The following is a 22,135-nucleotide window of genomic DNA, read 5'->3' on the forward strand; positions in this document are numbered from 1 at the left end:
TAATAACAATGTTCAGCTCTAAACCCAGTTGGGCTAAAACATTATGAAACTTGTTTCTTCATGGCATCATAAAACCAACGCCAAACTTATGTAGCTGTGTGGTTTTCATAGCCCGAAAATCGTGTGCTTTTCTTTTGCTTAAGTTGGGGTAATTGTTTGGCATACAAAACAACCTCAAACTTAAAAGTATCCGTGAGTGTTTGTTTGCCTTTTCAGTGCGGCTGTGCGGCATGCCAAACACTTTTCTTTTCGTCCCAAACTTTCGTATCTTTGGGGACTTGATAACTCGATAGAGCAAAGTGCATGGAGTTGGCTTATGGCTGGTGGCTAATGCGTCGTTTAAATGCTGACATGCACGTTGTGCAGAGATAAGATAATGCCACATAGCACATACCACAAAGTGAAGTATATAATATACCGTGTACTTGGCACATATTTGATATTCGAGCGGATTTGTTCGCGCTGATAAAAGCGTTGATATCAGAAGCCGGGTCCGTCACTTTGCTAAAAGCCACGCGTATTTCGAATTAACATTAGCATGCTGATTAAGCGAGTCAATTTCATTCGCAGCCATCACATTTTCAACACATTTCTCAAAAGATTTTATGGTATTGTATCCCGAAAAGTGGAACTCCCATTGTTGCCAGCTGCTGGGAAATTGCAGTGATTCACTTGGCGACATCTCAGCCATCTCAGGCCTCAAAGCCGAACCAGTTAATTAACAATTTCTCGCAAAAAGCCAAAATCTTTCCACACTTCAGCTCAGTGACGTGCATTCAGGTGACGCAAATCTCTGACGTCTTTGATTTAATATCGAGTTATTTCTGGTCACTTCTGGGCTGGCTGGCCGCTTGAGGAACACACGTGCCGATGGAGTTCCGATGCATTAGCCACAAAGAAGGGGGAGTGATTTTATAATCTGGCCAGCAAGCACACACCTGACAATTGAGTCGGCTGGCATATGCGGGGGAATATGAATTTCTTTAGTGAGAAATGGCCGTGCCAGCTGATGAATATGCTAAGTTTAATTAGTCGCTGATAAGTGAGTGAGTCACATGAGTACATTTGAGGAATGTTCGGTCTAAGTGCATTTCCAACGATAACGATAAAATAGATTTGAGTAAATCAAATGAATATCTTAATTTCTCTTTTGTCTTAATATAATATATCTGCTAAACATGATAATCATGGCCAGTGTCGTACGACTTGCTTTATTAGTTTTATTTATTATTAAAATCTTCAAATCAGTGGTTCTAACTTATGAATGTCAAACCGGTTTGCCAATTTTTGCATATTAAATTAAATCATTTATTTTCTGTCGGATTATGAAGCCAAAATGTATTCATTATTTAGGTGGTAATAGTCCTTCGCATGCTAAAACAAATATTTATCTGTTTACCTACATATATTTTAGGATTTTCCCTGGTTTTTAGATATATTTTCCGCAATTTAAATATTATCTGGTCATTTCCTGAAAATTTGATCAACAAACTGGCAGGCCCCAAAATGGTAACGAGTACTGGCGCTTATCTGATTCACGTGGTCGATGGAGCTGCTCCAATTTTCTGACAGCTAGACAAATGCCCGTTCTCACCGCTCCAAAAAAAAAAGCCCACACACGTTCATAACAATACTCATATAATCATTGTTGTAATCATTATTATCATCATCATCGCCGTAGCAGCAGAGGGATCTCCTCTCCCACCTGAGTTAATTACACACCTATGTACATATGTGTGTGTGTGTGTCAGGCATAGAGAACAACAGCGAAATATTGGCGGTTAAATATGATAGTTATAATGCGAAACACGTTGAGCGGCTGCAAACCGACTGAAACTGAGAAAAATGTCAACCGGAGACCTTAACGACGTGATTGATATGGAACAGGAAGAACCAGCGGAGCGAAATTTCGACGGGGAAGTCATCGCACGATTTATTGTGTGTTCAGGGTGCACGCACACTTATCGCGCCCACTGTACAGCTACTTGTGGTTCTAAGGTTTTTTTTTTAATGAAGGCGACGAAAGAAAATCAATGGTACTTCTTTTACAGAAAAGCATTCATTTCAAGAAAAAATTAGAGAAAAATCAATGGCAATTATAAATTTTTGCCATCAATTGATTTCAATTCAACTTGAATCTATATATTGAAGGGACTTTCTATAACATTGAAAAACTTACGTTTTAGCCAGGTAAGACTGTAATTGCGGACGGCATTTACATTAGATAGATAGAAAAGGGCGGAACAGATCTTTAATTAGCTAACGGTAAACCTAGCTGATCTGACAAGTAGGCAGTGCTTGTCATTCACCGAACGTTGAGATATTCGGCCCAGGTGGGGTGGAGGCGTGGTCAATGAGGGGCGGGAGCGGGAGAAGGGGAAGAAGGCACGCCATAAACATGAAGTGCTGTCTGAAGTGTCTTATCTCATGACCATACAACATGATGGTAACTCTCTACCTCGACCGTTAACCGGCTAACGAGCTTGCAAAATCGCTTCGTGCTTTATTTTATTTCACTCATTTTTTGACAGTCTCGAGCGGGCACTTCATGGCACAAGTGAAATGCCCAAGTAAGCATAAAATGCAATTAAAAGAGGGATCGTAACGTGAAAGAAACTAGAGCAAGTCTAAGAGTACCCAAAAGAAATGGGCAAGGTAAAAGGTGTGAGCCGAGTTAAGAAAGTTAACACTCTGAAAAACTCAACGTAAGTATTTATCCAAGTGAAAAAAACTAAGTTTATTATTCGTAAAAGCGAACTACATAAAAAGATCATCAACAAGTTTTTCTCAATGAAATTCCCGCCTTTGCCATATAACTTACGGTATTTATCCGCCTTTGAGGGGTTTCCCAATTAATCCAAATTTATAGGGTGTACTATGATATTCCTCAATTTGTTAGCTTATTTATTTTCCGGCCTTTTTCCACCGACTTAGCAATTGAAATAAATTCGCCGTTATGCGAGCGTTGTTTAATATATCACAAAAACGCGCATGTGTGTATAGATTTTATGAGCGTGTATATACATATATTTCACTAATTCACTCAACTCTCTTCGACTTTCGATTGAAACATTCGCGTGTTGAATTTGTATTTTATACTTTTTGTGTTTTGTGTATTTCGGTTTCCTTTCCCTTTGTTTCTCGCCCAGTTTTTTTTTTCTCCCAACGAACCGGGCGCAGGCAGAAAATGGAGAAAAAACACTGTCACTGCTTTTAATAAATTAGAAGATGTGTGGAACTGAGACGGCGGCCAATAATTTGTTGCCCGATTTCAGTGCGACCGTTGTCATTAGAAAACGATTGTAAAATTGTGAAACAATTCTCTGGGGCTCATATATGAGAGATGGGATAAGAAGGCCTTTTTGCGAATGGGCCTTTTTTATGTTTTCGCACACCAACGCGCAGCTGTAAATCAGACTCTGGATTGGTAAATTCTGCCTCCTTTACTCAGCTCTTTCGCTTTGCTTTGCTCACTGCTTCTTCTTCTGCTTTTTGCTTTTGCTCTTTCTTTTGTTTAACAATACACTTCACTGTTATTTGAAAGGGGGAACTTCTGGGTGTTCTAAAAATTTCCCTCGATTTCCGAACCGAAATCGCATTCGATTCCTCGCCGCAGTTGAAAAAAGGCGTAAAAAGCGAAACACACGCGCACAACACGTTCAGCCCGATCGGTTCACGATCATCATTATTATCTCGATTCCAAAAATATAATAATATAATCCGCATCCAGGCTGCTGTGCACCTATTTCTTTTCGCCTTGCCACTGCTTCCACTTTCGGCGAGAATCGCACCACAATCAGAATCAGAATCCTTCGCGACCGGCAATCCGACTACTGTCAGCTGAGCACTGAGCACGACGAGCGGTGAGCGCGAACTGAACGGAAGACTAAAGCTGCTCCACCAGCGATCGTGGAGCAGCGCAGCCGGCGTTGGCGCCGACTGAGCAGAGATGGCGACTGAGCCGAATTATCGCCCTTTTAGCTATTTTAGTACGGGTGCAAGCGAGAATTTTCGGTTTGTTTATAACTTTAACAATACGTTTGAATGTAATATTTAATATACAGTTTTTCTTCTCGGTATTTATGTATATCATAATTTGTAGAAAAGTTCGTTGTAAGGATAACTAAATTCGCTCATTATGCACTTATTATTACACCAATACAACGTTGTTAAATTTATAATTCTAGAAAATGGTAACCAAGAAATTAAATTAATCCACAGATTACATCATTTATGGGCATAGCAATATTAAGAAATATTTGCTAGCCATGAAGATGTTTTGAAATCTTAAACTGGGCCAGCACTAGAAGGCACTGCTTCGACGAGCCAGTGGAGCTGCAGCTGGAGCACTTGGATCCCACGTTGTTAAGTGTTCTTTTGGTTTGTTTTTTGGCTTACCCCGCTCCCTTTAATCTCCTCTCTTTTTGGCAGCTAACGGGTGCAAAGTCCATTACCAAGAGCGAGTGCATCCGATAGGTATTCGCATTCGGGACAGCATCCAGTTTTCAGTTTTTCTGTTTTCTGTTTGCGCCGTCTGCTGTTTGCCTTCACACCTTCCGTCGCCCCACACTCCACACTTCCCAATGCCCATTTCCCCCTCCCTGCTCCACTGCACTACCCTCCTTTGGTAGCCCTCCCCCTGCGCCCATGCTCGACTAGTTCGCCGAGCTCGGCGGTGCTAACTGAAACTAATTCTCGCGCTGCGCTTTCTGTTTTGCATTCCCCTGGGATCCGCGGAGGGTAATAGGGTATTACGTCTGCGATTTTTTAGATGACACTATTAACGGAGTCACGGGATTGGGGAAAATTAAAAGATCAACGCACTAGTATAATCTCGGTATCTGTGCAAATATATGGCTATATCGCCATGGATGCCAATTATAATTAAAGGCAGTAAAACTTAACGCAAAAACAGTAACAGCTGCTACAAAAATAGTAAAATTCAGATATAAGAATGCAGTATGCATTTCCGAGCAAAACCAATAAGTTATATATTTCCATTTGCCAATTTCGATTTATAGGACTATTTAATGGGCCGCTATTTTTCAATAGAAAAGTAAATCAAGTCAGAATACTCAGACTTGTTTATATTTACTTGGTGATTCAACTATTGGCTTTTTAATTCACAATATTCTGCTCTTTCAAAAATAAATCGAGCACAGAGTATTGACGCTTCATTGTGCCCAAAAATGTGTTCTCGTTCAAGATTTCCTCGAGCTCTTAACCTTTGCAGTCTCTGTGCAGTGTCGACATATTTTATTTTGGGTCAAGAAACCACCGAAAGCAAAGCCAACGGAAACTTGCAATGATTGCAAGAGGCCCCAAAAAAAAAGTATCTTTCTAAACCGAAACCGCAATCGCAACTCGATAGCCCCGAAACGCTCGCGTGATTTGATTAGTTGGAATTGTGTTTGTTTGCACGGATACACAGATACGCCGATCCGCCAGATAGCCCAACAATCAGATACCGATACTTAGCAGCCCCAACATATGGTGGGGATGTGTTCATAGCCACTCTGGTATATCAGTTGAAACTACCAATTAGCGACCTCACAGCAATCGGGGCGATTAGTCACTGGCCATTTGGCAATAGAAGGTGGCGATTTGCTAAACTTTTGTTGCCCTATTTGCATTCTGTAAAATGCCGAAAAATAAAAACCGAGGAAAACACCTCGCCGTCACCATTCGGTTGCTAGGCTTGTGGTCCGTCCGTCACATGTGATGTGTACATACACCCATATCTGTTTGCTCTTGGTGGTCTACATAATGGCTAAGAAAAAACAGACACCACATGTGGCTGAAGCTGACTGAAATGACATTGCCCTCCGCCAGACAAAAGCCCAAATTCGAGCATTTAAAGAAAGCCCCAAAAATCGAAACAATTGTCGCTAAGTAAAACAGAGCAAATCAAGAGCAAATAGTCGGCATTTCAACTAAATCAGGCGATGTGCTCGTGTTCCGCAGACGACAATTTATCAAACACCACACCGGAAAATTACTGTGAGAATTCCGCATCCGGATGATTGCTGGTTGCTGGTGTCTGGAATCACTTGGCCATCCGCAATGAGAATTTTTGAGTAAAAGTAGCTTTTCTAAATCAGCTTAGATGTATGAAATAGGGCTTTTAATATGGGAAAACCAGACTCAGGTTGAAGCTGAATTTTAAATGTTAAGTTACAATTATACAATTATTACTAACTAATTCATTTAATTAAAAGATGATCCATGATCCTTGCAAGGTTATAACCTTTTCCCAAACAGACTATTTCAAATTGGCATAATTTTTGAATAGTATAATGAAAGTTGCACATCGTTAAGCAAGCCAAAACGAGCTCACCCAATGGTGTGTGGCACCCACTCAGCCCCCTGCAACCATCATCAATATACCCATCAGCATCAGTGCCATTAAAAATATGGCACACATTGAAAGGCAACGTGCGCCAATTGTCGGAAATGCAAAAGAATTGTGCAAATTTCCACTGAAAAGAGGGAAATCAAAAAACTTGTTCGCTTGATTGGCGCTCAGGGCAGAAAAAGGCGGGAAACGGTAGATCAAATAAACATGTTCGACTGAATATTTTAGGTCTTTGTTCTCCCGCCAAAAAAAAAATAAATAAAACCGAATGAATGGCGCATAGTATGGGAATCGCGAGAACCAAGTTACCCAAGCTTCCTTTCCATTTCTTAAAATCGCAAACAATTACGAAAATATATTTCTTTCCATTCACATTTACATTCGTTGACAAACAGCCGCAATAGAAAATCTCACCGCTGTCAATAACGGGCACGTTTCGCATTTTGGCCGAACAAAACTGCATTGTAATGGCGAGTGCTATCTAAGTGTTGTATCTCCACAATGGTCAAACAATTGCCTCGACAGCACACACAAGCCCACACGTAGGAAGCCGCAAATTAAAGCCAAGATAATCAAGATCGAGAAAAACAGTAAACAGTAAAAAAAAGCAAGATAAAAAACAAAATACAGACTGAGACTTTTGTGATGCAAATCTTCCACAACCAGCACGAATTATTCAATGAAGACGAAGCAGCTGCATCAGGTAAATAATCGAGACGAGGTGCTAATCGAATGCGCAACGTGCGACACGGAAAGTGGAAAGAAAATTTAACAGAGCCGCCGCCATAAACATAATGTGCGTCTCGAATCTATACAACGATTGGCCAGATGTCTCAAGAAATGTACTTTAAAAATCTCTAAAAATCGAACAGGCATGAGTATATGTTTCTGGAATAGTTTTGACAATTTCAAACTAGCAACAGTGCAGAAAAATGCATTCGTTGCTATATTAAAACTTATCTGAACCTATATTAACAATAAAACACATTACATTACATTACATTACATTAAGATATTTAAAACTATCTACTGACCAAGTCATTTACAATCATGATCCGTACTGCACCCACGGAATGAAGCGGCAAGAGTTAATGAACAAGTGAAACACTTATGAGTCGACATGAACTGGCCAGTATATTTGCTTTGGGGTCACTGTATAAGGCCTTTGGAAACCCTTTTAGCGCTACCAGGGATCATCGAACGGTGACCGAAGAGCGCGACCAGCATTGAACTGCAACTTGCAAATTTCTAAAGCAAAGAAAAGCGAGGCAAACGCTTAATTGAGCCGTATATGACGGAAATCGCTTGAGACGCAAATAAAAGTGCGACACGAGTGCAACAGAAACTGACAGCTGAACAAGTTAAAGTCATTAAAATAACTTTGCGACAAATGTGGTGGCGAGTACTTGTCAAATCGGCACGACTAAGTGGCGAATATTATGCTTTATTTTGAGGAATTTCCGTTTCAGGAAATTCGCCAGATGCCATTCCAATGTAATGCTGATTAATTCTACAACTTGTTTAGCGTAGTGCTACTATATTTGCTCACTTTGTATTAGACGAATTTCCGTTCAATTCGCATTACTCATACGCAGCGTTAACAGCACTCTACGCAATGTTAACCGTTTACGTCACTGGTTCTAATTTCACTCAATAGAGCTTTCTGTTACGATTTTAGCCGAGACATAAACCATACGTAAGAGTGAATACCGTTGACGTAAAGCTTTAAATATATGGATTCTCCAAACTATATTTTAAAAATCATTATATCGTAAAACTAAATATGTATAAGATATAAACATATAATATATATATCATATTTATTAAAATGTAAAAAAAAACATCACAATTTTTAAATGTAATAAATGAAAATCTTAGTAATAGCAATGTAAGTAATATGACAAAAAAGCCCCAACATTTAATCTAAACCATAGAAGCCACACACTTTTTATCGTGCTTACAAATTTAATGCATTTTCCAAAATTTCACGACTGCACATATTAATTTATTCTTTTTTTTATGTTTGCATTTATGTAAATCCAATATTCACGCTTTTCGAGTCCTTCACACACCCGACGAGAGTCATTCAACTTCCAGTTCTCCACCGTCAGCCTCCCAAAAATCGTGACCATAAAGCAAAAAAGAGTGACCCCGTCAAACGACCGAATAAGCTGAATACTCCGGGCCAGGATTTCCACCTGTGGCCACCGTGATGGGCACCAAAAAGAAGGAAAGTCAAAAGCCCAGATAATGGCCATAAAACGAGCAACAAAAGAGGGCCAAAGCGAATAGAATGCTGCATGTAACGATAAATACATTCCTAAATGTTTATTGTTCCATTTTGCTACTTTGTTGCCGCATCTGCTGAGAGATTCAATTTCAAATTTGTTGATCCCGCTGTTGTAAAATGCTAAATGGCCAATTATTTTGCACCTTCCACGAGGCACTTGAGATTCACTCGCTGATGCTTTTGCCAACTTCAAGGAAATTTCTTGGCCACAAAAGAACCAGCCAAGGACCAATTGAGGGGCCATTGAACCGTCGTTGAATGCCGCAACTTGTTGCAGACACTTCTCAGCCTCGTAAGCAGCCACCATTTTCCACCCGGGGCAACATCAAACGCTTTCAAGGCCGAATTGCGTCAAAAACTTTGTCAAACAACTAATTAATATGCATATTACAGGCGATGAAAGATCGGCGGGAGCAGATTTTTAATGGGTCCATAATTAACATAAATTAACAAGAAGAGGGTAAAATCAAAAATAATTTAAAGGCGGTATTTAGTAGGAAAGCATTTGTTAGCCGAATATTTGTTATTCGCTTTAAAGGACTTTCAAGTTATAATTTTGTATCCTTCGACCAATATCTAAGCACTTACTAAATATGTTTAAGGTCCTAAATACTTTCCCCATTTCTCTTCTTAATTTCATTTTGGCTGCCAAGCTCTCAGAGGAAAAGTTGTTAGTAAAAACAAAGGCTCTTTAAGCTGCTTTGTTATATTTTCGACCGACATTTTTGCCCAAGTTATCAACACTTCGGGCTAACCCACCCAAACACACAGGGCTGGTCAACAGCTGCAGCTGCCTTCCCCAGGCGGAAAATTCAATAAACCGTTGGCCACATACTGGAAAAGGGGGCGGAATAGGCGTGGTTGTGCCAAATTAATTCTATCGAGATATCCATAGCACACACACAAGGGCAGTGGCACGCATGGGAAATAATTTCAATTAGAACAACTCGGTGGCGAGTTTCTTGGCCTTGGCTAATTGGGCGACTGAAAATCTTCACCACATAGGACTTCATTAGCGCTGAAAGTGCTAATTGGAAGGCGCTCGTTGATTTAGTTTGAAAGCCCTTTTTGATTTCGATTACCAAGACGCCGACAATTAAATTATGCTCAGTTGTTGGACGTGCGTTTTGCGCGGGCCAAGCCCGCATAAGTAGACTATGGGAAATTTTGGGAAAATCGGTGGCGAAAAGCCTGGTCTACTGTGTCATTAAGTGGCATTAATAAGCACTCAACATGGGGCTTAATTAAAGCCTGTTCTGTGTTTGATTGGTAAAATGTGTATGGAATAAACTTTATTGATTTCTAGGGAAAATATTCAGATTCAATTAAGTAAATTATGCATAAGAAGGAAACCTACCAATCCATATTCATTTATCCGTTACCCAGTCCGTTTTTACTTAGCCTAACACTTTTCGCTGAGCGAACTTTTCAGTATACGAATATTAAATATGAAAATGTGGCTGTATCAGTGCAAAACCAATTTCCAGAGTCTACAATTTCTGCCTGGATACCTCTGGCAAACAGCTTGCTATCGCTCACCCACACACATGACCTTCGGTGGTTGCCACCACCCCCATGGGTTTTTCTCATATGAGCAACTCACCGGCTAGTGGCGAGCAACCCAATGCGGTTATTTGTTATGCTACAAATTAGCCTGGTCAATTAGCGTTGGCCTGATTCAATTTCAACTGGCTCCCTCGGGGCCAGAACTTTGCTTTTATGGCCGGGACTTTTAATTCAATTTTCACAGCGTATTATGGATTTATATCGAGATAATTCGCAGCCGCAAGTTGAAATCCCCTAAATGAATTTAATAAATGGAAATGGTATCAAAGGATATTGCACTGAAAGGCTTCTCTTAATTCCATTGTTGTCCATTTAATCCGTTAAAAAAGTAAAAGCTTCCATTGTTTTTACTGTGGACGTGTTACTATGGGCATTTCTATTTGATTATCTGAGCACTTATTTACAATTTTATGTAAATCCTTTGTGTAATCAATAACATTCGTATTGAATTATGAGAAGTAAAAAATGCACAAAAATTTAATGTGGTTTTCGAGTTGTCAATCTCTGGTTTTTGTTCTGGCTTTTGAAAATTAGAGTCACTCAAGTGTATCAATAATTCATCATAGAAAATACGATAAAAAGAAAGCATAAATTCGCATTAAAAGTTTTAATATTATTGCCATTTCATCTTCCGCTCTTTCTGTCTGCCATACTGGATTTTTCATCTCCTTTTTGGCCGCTTGACAACAGTGAACATGGAAAAACTTTTATGGCTAAGCCGAGAGAGAATGTTGGCAGTAACGCAGGACAACAGACGAGGACAAATGGCAGGACATTCGATAGCACAGCCTGAGAAGTCAGAGGAACATAAATCACAGCGAGGATTGTAACCAGAGAGAATATGGCCAGAAGGATTTGCACTGCGATGACCGACAAAAAAAAAGTTGCATAATTTCGTGAGCAACGAATCGATAGTTAAATCAAACATCAAGTATTTCCAAAACAATTGACCCCATTGAAATATAAAAGTTTGGCAAAGGTCGTTGACCGTTAAATTGCCAAATAAAATCAAATGAGTCATTGGAAAAAGTTTTGCTTCTTCTGGGTACACCAGCAAAACTTAAGAACCTGACTTTTTTGTCATTGAATAATTTTATATGGCATACATACTCGTAAGAAACTCATAAGACAGATATTTTTATAGCAAACGAAAGTATAAAACTAATTGATATCTGGGAAATTATTCCAGCACGCAGTTAATAAAGTTATTCCAAAAAACCCTAAACAATGATTAAATACTCAATCCACTTAACAGGGCATCTAAACAATAGCACGCAAATTCATTTCCAAACGAATAAATATACACGTCTATTAAGCCATCAAGCACAAAATTTATGGATTCCAGCCAGGAATCCATTTAATTCTGCAAAGCGAACACAATCCTCCGGCGGACATGCAAATGACAGGACTTCAATAACTCATCTGAAAAGCCTTGACCAATAAAACCGCTGTTTTCCCTCAGCCAAGTGCTCTTGAATTAATTGATCAGCCAAGCTGCCTCCCTCCCACGCAATTCAATAAACAAATTGCGACGAAAAATTGAGTTCGAGAAAAGTGTGCTTGGTTTTTTTTTATAATACAATACTATTTGGGGATTCAAGTAAAAGTTAAGTTCGAGTTCCCTGTTGCATTCGATTTATTCGATCCCGTAATGGCATTCGAAACATCCACTCAATTTATCTCGCAGCCAACTTGGCAGCAACTTGTTCCTTTGTGGTTTTAAGTAGCCACTGGAAAATTGGCCACGACTTGAGCGAGCGGCGAGGAAAAATCCGGGAAAAGTGGTCAAGCCAGGAAAACTTTTTATGTTCAAATTGAATTAAGCTGTGGGAAATGGGAAGCGAAGCTATCGATTAGCTGTTTGGAATGTTAAGTACATTCGGGTTGGGTTTTGCGAATATTTTAAGAGACAACAAATAAGAATCATCAGCTTTATTTGCCTGGTGAATGATATTTTTTAAAGAGATCGAATCTACATTTATTATTAATAGTTACAAAATGTATCTCTTTTATATTTCTAAAAACTACCTGCTTTTAAATTGAAATGTCAGCGGTCTAGCCAATTAATCGATGGTTACCAACACCTAAAGCTCGGTTTCATCGTGCAACTTGCCCAACATGACCCTAACCCGACCTGAACTGACATGGAAAATCACTTAGCGCAGTCGCTTTCCCAGAATATAAGGGAGAAAAAAAGGTCCAGGTTAATTTATTGATGACGGCGCAGCTCCTGAGGATGTTTATGAGACTCAACCGCAGAGCCCATAAATTTGCGGCAAGCCAACAAATCATCTTCGTTATCCTCCACCGTGGCCTTATCCTCATCATCCCCATCATCATCGCCGTGATTATCAAGGTGGAAAACAGGTGAGTGGAGCTCATGGTGGATCACATTATACCGGCTTCATTGGTCCATTATAATGCCTGTAAAATGTAGGTTATTCCCTTCTCTTCCACTGATGTTTGCCCCATGTGCAACCAACTTAATCGCAAACATATTGAATAAGCCAATGTGTGTTCTAGGAAAAAACCCAACTGAAGTGGAGGCACGAGTCGCTTATCAATGAATTACCATTCCCCAACGTCGGGCACAAGGATAAAATAGGTAAACATTATTATGTAAATGTAGTGTTGATAAAAACCCATGACTATGCGCATAAATCACAAAAGTCGAATAAGTCGAAACGAGGGAAACGCAAATATAAGCGCTGAAAAATATGTAATATGCAACATATGAAAAGTGCTGGGCTTCGTGCGAATTAAACTATTGCACAATCAAAAAGTACAATCTGTGGAACGCAAATGGCGTTTCACGGCATACACAAGAGCTCACACAGTTCATTTACGAAAAAAACATCGACGTAATGCTACTATCAGAAACGCACCTCACAAATAAAAATAATTTTCATATACCAGGATACTTGTTCTATGGTACAAATCATCCAGATGGTAAAGCTCATGGAGGCACTGGAATACTCATCAGAAATCGCATAAAACACCACCACTTAAACAATTTTGACAAAAACTACTTACAATCTACGTCCATAGCCTTACAACTCAACAATGGTTCAACGACTCTAGCCGCAGTCTACTGCCCACCGCGCTTTCCAATCTCTGAGGATCAATTCATGGAATTCTTTAACACACTAGGTGACAGGTTCATCGCAGCGGGTGACTATAACGCCAAGCACACCCATTGGGGATCTCGACTTGTGTCGCCAAAGGGTAAGCAATTGTACAATGCGCTTACGAAGCCAGAAAACAAGCTAGACTATGTATCCCCGGGTAAGCCTACATACTGGCCAGCAGACCCAAGAAAAATCCCAGACCTGATCGATTTTGCAATTACTAAACATGTCCCCCGCAACATGGTCACCGCCGAAGCACTAGCAGATTTATCATCAGATCACTCACCTGTTTTTCTAAATATGCTAACTCGCCCCCACATCGTCGACCCACCGTATAGACTCACAAATTTTAGAACAAACTGGCCAAGGTATCAAAAGTATGTCTGTTCACACATAGAACTAACGACGGCATTATCTACAAAGGAGGATATAGACAAGTCAACGGAAACTCTTGAAAACATTTTAGTTTCGGCTGCAAAGGCTTCAACCCCGCCAGTGACGTATGCAAAACCAAACTACATCAAAACTAATCGCGAAATCGAGCGGCTGGTATTAGATAAACGACGCCTACGAAGGGATTGGCAGTCTAATAGATCACCAATTACTAAGCACATGCTTAAGATAGCCACACGCAGGCTTACCAATGCTCTCAAACAAGAGGAAAAAAACAGCCAACGTTCATATATCGAGCAACTCTCTCCCACCAGCACTAAGTACCCTCTTTGGAGAGCTCACAGAAACCTAAAGACTCCAATAGCGCCAATTATGCCACTCCGAAGTCCCTCTGGCACCTGGTTTCGAAGTGATGAAGAAAGAGCCAGTGCTTTCGCTGACCATTTACAAAATGTATTCCGACCAAATCCCTCTACCAACACATTTATTCTCCCTCCTTTAATAGCAGCCAATCTAGATCCTCAAGAACCCTTTGAATTCCGACCATGTGAACTAGCAAAGGTTATCAAAGAGCAACTGAACCCAAGAAAATCGCCTGGCTACGACCTAATAACTCCAAGAATGCTCATTGAACTCCCAAAGTGTGCTATTCTTCACATCTGCCTGTTGTTCAACGCAATCGCCAAGCTTGGATACTTCCCTCAAAAATGGAAAAAGTCGACCATAGTAATGATTCCAAAGCCAGGAAAAGATAAAACGCAGCCATCATCATATAGACCGATAAGCTTACTAACATGTCTTTCAAAGCTGTTTGAAAAAATGCTACTCCTTCGGATTAGCCCTCATCTTAGAATAAACAACACACTTCCAACACATCAATTTGGCTTTAGAGAAAAACATGGAACCATCGAACAGGTCAACCGAATCACGTCAGAAATTCGTACTGCTTTTGAACATCGAGAATACTGCACAGCCATTTTTCTAGACGTCGCGCAGGCATTTGACAGAGTGTGGCTCGATGGACTTTTGTTTAAAATAATCAAGCTGTTGCCCCAAAACACACATAAGCTACTGAAGTCATACCTATATAACAGAGTGTTTGCAATAAGATGCGATACAAGCACTTCACGCGATTGCGCAATCGAAGCTGGAGTGCCGCAAGGCAGTGTACTGGGTCCAATCTTATACACCCTGTATACGGCGGATTTCCCCATAGACTACAATCTAACAACCTCCACGTTCGCTGATGATACCGCGATACTCAGTCGCTCGAAATGCCCAATAAAAGCCACGGCACTCCTATCCCGACACTTAACATCTGTAGAACGATGGCTTGCCGACTGGAGAATTTCAATAAATGTTCAAAAATGCAAGCAGGTTACCTTTACCTTAAACAAACAAACATGCCCACCACTGGTCTTGAATAACATATGCATTCCACAAGCCGACGAGGTAACATATCTGGGAGTTCATCTGGACAGGCGGCTCACTTGGCGCAAACATATAGAAGCCAAATCGAAACATCTTAAACTTAAAGCAAGGAACCTCCACTGGCTCATAAATGCTCGCTCTCCACTTAGTCTGGAGTTCAAAGCTCTTCTATACAACTCCGTCTTAAAACCTATCTGGACTTATGGCTCCGAGCTGTGGGGCAACGCATCCAGAAGTAACATAGACATTATTCAGCGAGCACAGTCAAGAATTCTGAGAATTATCACTGGAGCGCCGTGGTACCTTCGAAACGAAAACATACACAGAGACCTAAAAATCAAATTAGTAATCGAAGTAATAGCTGAGAAAAAAACGAAGTATAACGAAAAGCTGACCACCCATACAAATCCCCTCGCAAGAAAACTAATCCGAGTATGCAGTCAAAGCCGGCTGCACCGCAACGACCTCCCAGCCCAGCAATAAACTTATTAGGGCATTAATGAAAAAAAAAAACTATCACTAAGTGAAAGTTAATTAAGTTAGATTAAGATTTGAACACTTATTGTTAGTCTCTTAACACAAAGGGAAGATTCAATAAATAATAAAAATTAAAAAAAAAAAAAAAAAAAAAAAAATGATTTCAAGTTACTTTTGCTTTTCCGCATCTGACATTCGTCTAATTGCAATTTGAGTGCTGGCAAATGGGTTTTTCCATCGAAATGAATCTAACTTTTCGACTTCTAACGATAATAAAACTTTTACTTTAGTATGACATGCCGTAGCTTTTTTCGTGTTTGATAATTCTTTACTACTCGGAGCTAATCTGGTAAATTCAGCTTTGGGCGGCCAGCTGAAATCACAAAAGGCTTTGATAAAATGCCAACCCTCCTTCAAAAGACAAATGAGCCGCCATGATGTAGGTTGTCACCTAAAAGTGTGTGCAACACATTTTGTAATAAAGTTAAATTATGCATCAAAATGAACAAAATTCCACAGGCGTTCCCTTGGCGTTGTATCTCGCCAAAATGATTAATTATAATGGCCAGCACCTTGGCATCGACACACACACACACACACACAGAAACACACTCACTCGCAGGAAAAGGAAATGTGATACACCCACACTATCCCAGTTTGAGGTGTGTGTGTGTTTGTGTGTGGGTGAGTGCACTGGAAAAATTCTGTACCAGTTAGCAATCTTTTTTAAAGAATAAATCATTTTATGCTTTAAGTAACGAAGCAGTCTATGTGTATTCCTCAATTAGAAGAACATTTTTCAAAATGTACTATATATTTTTCTCTCTCTGTAGTTGGGTGCCTGAACTTGTATGGTCAACTTGAGTGTTCACCGCCAGCAAAAGCAAACAAATAAAGCCAGGATGATAGAAAAATACGCAGTAAAACAAAGGAAACACAAAAAAAAATCCAAGCTAAATGCAGAGGGTTGTTAAATGGAGCAACTAAAAGAAAAGATTAGCCAAACTAATTGGTGGAAGTGATTTCTTATCGACCTGCCAAATCAAGGTTGCCAATGAATGAGTGAAAATGGTGGCACGATGAGGTAAAACGTTTGTGGCAGCACTCGGAAACCGATACTCAACTGAGTTTCTGAGTTTCCACTCCGGCGAGTCCTGCAAATGTCCTTGCGAGTTCAATGGCTGCGATGACGTGTCAGTTGATGCATGAAATATGAGGTGCAGCAATAGTAGTCGGATGGCCAACACAAACTATGATTTATGCAGCACATGGCAGCAGCACCAAAGGAATTCGCTCTCCCTTCTGGCAGTTGACAATTGCATTCCATATCATTCTGTTCGGTCTGTTTCTCTTCGCTACCCAGTATGCAAATCAAGAGAATCTTCGCATATTTCATGTTCTATCAACTAAGCCACATTCTGCTCGAGACACGTACTGGGAAACTTGGAAAATTCAAAGGATATAGGGATAGAGGGGTATTCTATGCACTCCTAGTGGTCACAATAAATCAGTGTTTAATGTAATGAACTTAATGTGTTACACTCTGAACAGTTGACTTGACAGACTAAAGCTTAGGAACTTGATGTTGAATAATCAAATTAGAGAATAGCTAGCTAGGGCTAGGTAAGCAGAAGAGAAGAATCTTAGTTGAAATATGCTTAAATGCAAACAGATTTACTACGTTGATGTAGATCCTAGATGGCCAAATTAGGTTTTGGTTTATATGAATATGAACTAAAATATATAATATGAAGCTAAAAATCAAATTCAACATTAATATAGAAAATCTGTGCAACAAAATAAATACTTGAAAATACATAAATACAATAAATAAATATAAATATATATATATATAATAATATAAATATACATAATTGTAAATACAACTTTTTAGCAACTTTTAAAACCGCTTTTCCAGGCAAGTTAACTTGCCATGTTAGACTTGTGTTCGAAACAGTTGCCACCTGGCCACTTTTCTTCTGCCAAAGTACCGAGAAAACAGCCACTTAATGCAACTTAAGAGAAAGAGATGAGTACCAAGGATTGCCAAGGCTCCGGGAGCCCTTTTCCAAACAATCGTTGGACAGGGATTTTGAGGAAATGCGCCACTAGAGCGCTATTAAAATAAAACGTGCTCAACACGACGAGCCTGACGAGTCCTGCCAATCGTCCTGGAGCAGGATCCACAGATCTCAAGACGCAGCCATTGTACGCACTCGAAAGTCAACAGCAGCGGCGAAAAACTGACGCGACAACAATGGCGAGAATAAGGAAAACCAAGGCAAACAGACAACAGACGTGATGGGAGAAAAAGTAAGAGGTTACACAGGAAAGAAATCACCAATCATTTTATATAATACTCACAAGCAAGTTATACATTGCACTTAAATCTTTAGTCCCAAAGTTGCTAGAATATATTTATTCAATTAAACCTTTATTTAATACCGCTTTCTAAAATCCAAAAGAATTTGTATAATTAAAAAAATTAGTTTCCTGCCTTGAAGTGTACATTTTTGTATCAAAATGAGTATGGAGCCGGAATTTTACGAAGCCACGTGTATCTCGATTCTGGTGTTCAAATCACGTAGCAGACATTTTCGTTGCAGGTTGCGTATACGCCGCGTGGGACAAGAAGAGTATACGACAGAACGTTTATTAGCTGAATGGCGCGTTCGGAGACGAGACCATTGAAGAGCCCAGAGAAAGTGAAAGCATTTTTTAGCTAACGCCTTTTTAACCGTCGCTCGGGGTTTTTCCATTTTCAATTTGTGTGCCAGTATGCGGCTAACAATTCCTCCTATTCTTGATGCCGAATCATTAACGCTGAGCGCTCAATTAGCTAATTATGCAAGTCAAGCGATGCCGCGTGGCGAATCCTTGGGGGCGTCAACCGAATGGGCGTGGCTTTGGCAATGAATTACAAGTACAATGCTGCTGATGACTTGCGGGTTGAATGAGAGATGGCTCATTAACTCACAGAAGCAACCAAAAAAAAAAAAAAACAGTCACGAGATATATTGCTTGTAGCTTGTTGCATGTTGGGAAAAATGAGTTTTACATGGACTTCGTTAAAGAAGTGAAAATATTTGAAGGTAACACATTTCACATTTAAGCACTTGAGAACAGCTAATTAAACTTTACTATTTACAATCATAGCTAATAATAATCAGTTTTAAGAGCATGGAATACTATTATATATACTATATCAAATTATATTATTCATTGGCCTCGCAAGAAGCCAAGTAGTCCACAATTTTTTCAGTTTCCTTAACCTATCTCAAAGTGTTCGCGATGAATAAGTCATGTGATACATTACGTTGTCCCCTTTTCACCACTCCCTGCCATTTAATTTATCCGAGGGGCAAAGTAAATTGTCATATATCATAAATGAGCAGAGCCATGTTGACTTATTAAGTGCCAGCCACGGCAGCTTTCTAGACATCCACGGCAGCGTATCCCCGCGTATCCTTCCACACATCCTGGCCCTGCCCTGCATGTCCTTTGTCAAGCTGTCACTGAATGCTTTCGTTTTTGTTGGTCCTGCGACTCTGCGGGTTGTCGTTCTCACATATGCATGCAAATGAAAAAAGAAAGCAGCCAAAGTGACTACCGACTCCTTCCTCCGCATCATGGATTGTGTGTGTGGGCTGGCGTTTGGCCACACAATTGCCTGGCTGAGGAGCCATCGTGGCCATCCATCATGTGGCCCCCCTGGCAAACGATGCATTCAATTTGTCAGCTCTGCCCGTGCCACCTACGGCAATGCACCTACTCCAAGGGCAATGGCTTCGACGAGGAATCCGCTGACTACCCGCCTTGTCTTCGAAGAGCTCAGAAATGGAAAATCAAGTTGTAGCCATCTTAAGTATTGAGACAGTATCTTCACCCATCCTTTAACATTCTCTATCATATTCAACGTAATCATGATCCGAAGGATAGAACCACTTGTTAAAGAGGTATTCCGCAAAACAAAGTGACTAACCTAATCCGGAGCCATCCAACTAATTTAGTGCTGACGCTGGCACTTGTTTACGCCGTTTTCGGTTTTTTGCCCACCCGGGGCGTGGGATGCTGCTCCGATGACGTCGAATGCCGCCAACACAGGTTGATGGCAGCCATTTGAAATTTATTTCACCCTATAGCGAATTTTCCTCTTGCTATTTTTCCGGAAATGTTGACACACATGGGAAGAAACCATGAACGACTTCCTTTTTTTCACCCTGCGACATTGACTGACGTACAAATCAAAAGTTGAGGAGTGCAGCTGAAGTGGAAAAACGCTCTGGGATATGCAAATGAAAATGGGTAATTGTGCATATTCATATTCTTATCGATGTGAACGGTGCATTCAACAAACAGAAACTGTGGCAGAACTGAAATTAAATTTTCCAGGAAGTACATACATATATGCGACACTGCGACGCAGTCTGTGGAGTTCGAATTGGAAATGTGAGAAGGGAAAAAGAAAAAATGCAGATGATTGTGCCCTGCGAACGAGCAACTAATTGACAAACGCCAGCGCCAGTGTGTGTGTGTTCGACTAAGGACAAAGGTCCTTGGGCGCGGAAAATCAGGTTGCGGGAGTGGAAAGCACAGCGCTTTTCAAATGCGCGATGTTGTCGTCGGAATTGCCTTCTAATTAGTGTTTATTGTTTCTCGTTGCGTCAAAGGTGTGGGCTAATTGTGATTATCGTTGAGTTTCTGTGGGTGTCAAGCGAAGCAGTTAAGGAAAGCTGTGTAAATGTGCGCTTAAAGCCAAGGGAAATGACGTCGGAGCCCAAGGAATTGGGTTGAAATGAGCAGGATAATAATTATGCTCAATCATGTATTTCACAATTTCTATTTATAATTGAAACATCACAAATCCTTAGAAAACGAACGATAGTTGAGAACTGTAGTTATTCAAACTGTGAAACATTCATATTTTCAAAAGTTTCTAGCTTTACCAACTATCAATCAAATCAATCAAATCTTTCAACTCAATAAGTTAACTCACCTTTTTAGCTGATTTTTCCGATTTGGTTTTTATCACGTTCCTTCTCTGTTTCCTTTAAGCCACTCGAAATTCCGTTCCAGTTTATTTAATTTTTTATTGAGCTGTGGACACAATCAAAACGAAAGTCCTTGAAGGGAGAGCAGCAATTGAAGCGTAATTATTTGCTACGGCGCATTTCCTTGGCCGTGTGGCGTCGCTGGTCAAATGGCCAGAGCCGTAACCGAGCCGGATGAAGGAAGTCCGGACGGAATGGTCATGGATGTAGAAGTGGGACTGGGGGAGAGGGACTGGGGAGAGGGACTCCGACACCGACGTAACTTGGCACTGGGTCAGTGGCGCAGCGTGGGATTTGGCGTTGTTATTGCTGCTGCCGCTGTGATTGGTGTCCTGTCTGTAAGTCTGAGCCAAGTAATCAGAATAATTACATGGCCCTAATGGCAACGAGGAAGAGGAGCTGGCAGAAAAAAAAATGCAGGACACTTGCTCATTTCGCAGTTGGCAGGCAATCGTCAGGGGAATATGGGACAGTCTATGGAAAATTGAATATACAACTCGCAAAATGAACATTCCGCTATCATTTTTCGCCCATATTGCTCGAATCCTCTTGAATACATCTTACGAGCATAAGTATTGCTTTTCTTGGCAAATATTTGGAAATTCATGTAACTTACACTCTAACCAAAAATAGTATTTATCGAATAAAATTGAGTTCCCTTCGCAGAGCTCAAGGACAAAGGATTTTATTGGAATTTTATTTCGTAGGCACATCCTTGGTATACGTGACAAATATTCAGTGTTTTTTTTTTCTCTACACCAACCCTTCCCTTCCAAATATTATCTCTACTTTTTGATTTTTGTTTTTGTTGCGCCCCCTGTCTGCCAAAATAAAATTAAGCCGCACAAAATCCAAACAACCGCTGGCGATGAAGTAAGCGTGATTGAGGAAAAATCGCGGCTAAGGACACACTTGTTGCTTACTCAAGCGGAAAATCTGGCATTTATTTGGGCCACAAACACCAAACTACAAACTCGCTGGGTTGTTTAAACCCCATTTGCCTTCTTACATTGGACTTTAATATTTGTATTCAATATTTTGTTTGATTTCTCGTAAGATGTTTTTCTTGCTCATCTCTGGTCAGGACACCATATGCCGGCAACTCGGTACAGTAACAACAGCAACGTGCAACAAATCCCCAACGCGTTTGAACACAAATCGTTATCAATGAATTAAAGCAAACAGAAGCGTTCGCCATACCGGCAAAATGTGCGAGAGTTGCGATAGCGTCGGTAAAATTCACACCAAACTGCTGTAGCAACCGCGTCGCGTCCGAATCCTTACAGGATATTTTCAGCATGTGCGGCTTGCTTATATAGGTTCACCACTGTTAAGCATTCGCTCTCATTTTCAGGGGCGTATGCAGAGGGGTTTCGATAAATATTGCTATTTAAAATGCTTATTTTCAATGCTAACTGTTACCAATCAGAGTTATGAACATATT

General features: G+C 40.3%; 1 protein-coding gene across 3 annotated transcripts in view, besides 1 other annotated feature; it reads right to left on the minus strand.

Annotated features, from left to right (window-relative positions):
• Window positions 1-21,921, minus strand: part of Pde11 (Phosphodiesterase 11) — a 58,318-nt gene extending 36,397 nt beyond the window's left edge. For 2 of the 3 annotated variants that reach the window (NM_001201909.2, NM_001103707.2), the window contains exon 1: window positions 2,822-3,865. The gene's annotated coding sequence lies outside the window, so the exon portion shown is untranslated. Of the gene's footprint in view, window positions 1-2,821; window positions 3,866-20,636; window positions 20,738-21,891 lie in introns of those variants that run through there. The other variant, NM_001299116.1, reaches the window with a different exon arrangement.
• Window positions 13,000-15,795: a mobile genetic element.
• Window positions 21,922-22,135: the final 214 nt, after the last annotated feature.

Source organism: Drosophila melanogaster, chromosome 2L (genome assembly GCF_000001215.4).
Source record: "Drosophila melanogaster chromosome 2L".
Classification (NCBI taxonomy): Eukaryota; Metazoa; Arthropoda; class Insecta; order Diptera; family Drosophilidae; genus Drosophila; species Drosophila melanogaster.